The sequence below is a fragment of the Myotis brandtii genome, unplaced genomic scaffold (assembly GCF_000412655.1).
Source record: "Myotis brandtii unplaced genomic scaffold, ASM41265v1 scaffold743, whole genome shotgun sequence".
NCBI classification, from domain to species: domain Eukaryota; kingdom Metazoa; phylum Chordata; class Mammalia; order Chiroptera; family Vespertilionidae; genus Myotis; species Myotis brandtii.
The window spans coordinates 440,941-443,598 of record NW_005370960.1 but is presented as its reverse complement, the minus strand read 5'-3'; positions in this window follow the sequence as shown (position 1 = coordinate 443,598).

Below are 2,658 nucleotides of genomic sequence, written 5' to 3'. Positions count from 1 at the left end.
GGGGGGGAAGGGGGGAGGCGGGGGGGGAGGGGTTCTGACGTGGCCGCTGTCGGGAACAGGGGCAGCGAGGTCCCAACATCCTGTTGTCAGAAACCGTTAGGTTCCTAAAGGGTTGATCACGTCGGACCTTCCCTCGCAGCCCCGACTGGCTGCCCTCCCAGTTCACAAGGGTCCAGAGGGCTTTCTCCTACGAATGCTCCTTTGGCCCAGCTTTCAGACGCCAGCCCGATGTTTACTTCTGTGGGATGGACACGCATGTGTATAAGATGTTTACATACGTGTGTGCCTGTGCACGTGTGCTTCTGCGACTGTGTGAGACAGTAAGTGCGGGGACAGGGAGCTCATGTGAGTGTAGAGGTGGACGGTCACACGCCTGCGACGTTAGGAGGTCCGGGCACCTCCGAGTGAGTAACACGACCTCAGCACGTCACTGACTCGGGCGTGTGCAGGCTCGAGCGGGAGGAGCGTCCAGGCAGGTCCTTGGGTGAAGACGTCCCTGTGAGAAACGTCTCCATGTCAGCCCTGGAGCTTCAGGGCGACAGGTGGTGTGTGTGTGGATGCGCTGCCTGCCCACATATTCACACAAATGGGCCCACAGGTCCTCGTGTTTCACTCTCTTTCTCCCCCTCCCCCATGTGCCCAAACCGTAACTGGCCCCCTGGCCCCCTGGCCCCCTGGCTGTACTTCACCCCACCCAACAGCAACCAAACTGTTCTGGGCCAACACCGCCACCTAGTGGTCATGGTGGAGAAGGGTCCTCACGCCTCAGCACTTCTTTTCCCTTTTTCTTCTGAAAAATTAAACACATCACCTGTGTAAGCCCCTGGACCGGCTCCCCGCCAGTGTGCGTCCCTCGTCGCCGGAGGAAGTGCGTTTCATACGCTTCCTCTTTTCTCTCTCCCCGACTTCATCCCACTAAAAGGCCTGAAACATGAAGTAAGGCTTAAACTATTCCTGATCACACTTCCGTACAACGGAAAGAAAACAGCCTGCACTTAAAATGGTGTATGTTGTAATGAATGGTTTTGTTCACCTTTAAAACGCTCAACACTTTTCATAACCCTCCGGCACAGGGGCGCCCCGTCGGCAGGGTCCGGGGGGTCGTGCGTTAGCATCAGAGTTTTCTGTCACAGCACGTGTCGCCATTTCTGCAGCCGCTCACACACGCCTGCCTGTCGCCTCCTTGCACACTTTCGTTGCTTGCCCTCCTCCCAGCCGCGTCCCAGTGTCCCCTCCGCGGGATTTTTACTGGCCAGTCGCCGTGAGGCAGGAGTGCTCTGTCTTCCTTCATTCTTCATTGAAAACAGTGCACGCGGCAATCCCGGGGCCTGACCGCCTCCTGTGGGGCCGACTTCAGAATCACTTTCCGACAGAAGCGTGTGTGGCGTTGGCTTACGCGGCGCCTCCGTCCCGTTCCCACTTTCACGGTTCCTTCTCCTTCGCCACAGAGACCGGTTCTGTCTGCGTTTCCCAGGAGCCCAGACGGGGGTCCTGTTGGTCTGGTTCTGTTACAGCTCAGACCATGTGTCCCCGGGCGTAGCCAGGAGAAGGTCCCTCCCTCGCGAACCACTGGTCTCCTGCTTGAACCTCTGGGGTGAGGGTGATGTCGTGCTGGCTTCCCCTCACGCTGTCCTCGCCCCTCCCGCCTGACAGGGTCCCTGCTCCGCGCCCATCGGAGCGTGTGCCCCCGGGGCCGGACATGCGAGTGTGGGCCGGCTCTCAATGGGGCACGGCCACCCCACGTCTTCCCTCTCAGGAGCGTCCTTACCTTCTTTTTTATTTCTTCTAAATGGGGGGACTCCCGCCCTGGCTGGTGTGGCTCAATGGCTAGAGCTTCAGCCCGCGGACGGAAGGGTCCCGGGTTCGATTCCGGTCACGGGCACAGGCCCAAGTTGTGGGTTTGATCCCCCAAAGAGGGCGTGCAGGAGGCAGCCGATCGATGATTCTTCCTCATCATTGATGTTTCTATCTCTCCTCTCTTCCTCTCTGAAATCAATAAAAAAAAATATTTAAAAAAATAAATAACAATAAATGGAGGGACTCCCCCGTGCCAGCCACTGGCAGACCCGGAGGCGGCTCCGCGGCCCCAGCGCCAGGGCCCAGGTCATCTGAGAGGAGCCCACGCCGGGTGGCCCGTGGCTCCGCCCTGGACGCTGCTTGGCCACGGGACACCACACTGTCACTTTCCTCTCCCGGGGCCCCCAGGAGTCTTACAAGCAGGGGAGCAGCGAGCAGCGACCTGCCCTGGGCTCCCCTCTCCTGGGCTCCCCTCTGACCCTGTCTCCAGGGTCGCCTTTGCCCTGACTTCTCAGTGCGCGGCCAGCCGCCCAGTCGCGGCTCCTTTGCTGTAACATTCCTGAGCCAAAGCCCCGCCGCGTCTCTCTCCGGCTGCTTCCAGCCGAGGCTTTCCGGGAGCCACAGCAGCCCCCGGGGCCGCTTCTGTGGCTGTGATTTTACTGCTCAGCGAGTCCCCGCAGCCCAGTGTGGCTCACTTCCTTCCTGTAACATTTCTAGGGCCAAAGCCCTGCCTACGCTGGCCTGTGGCCTCTGCTATCCTAGCCTTTCCTTGTCTCACGGTCCGCAGCTGTAATGAATGTGCTCTCAATCACCAAAAAAAAAAACCAGAGAGAAAAAAATAGGATCCCCCTCCCCTTCCCC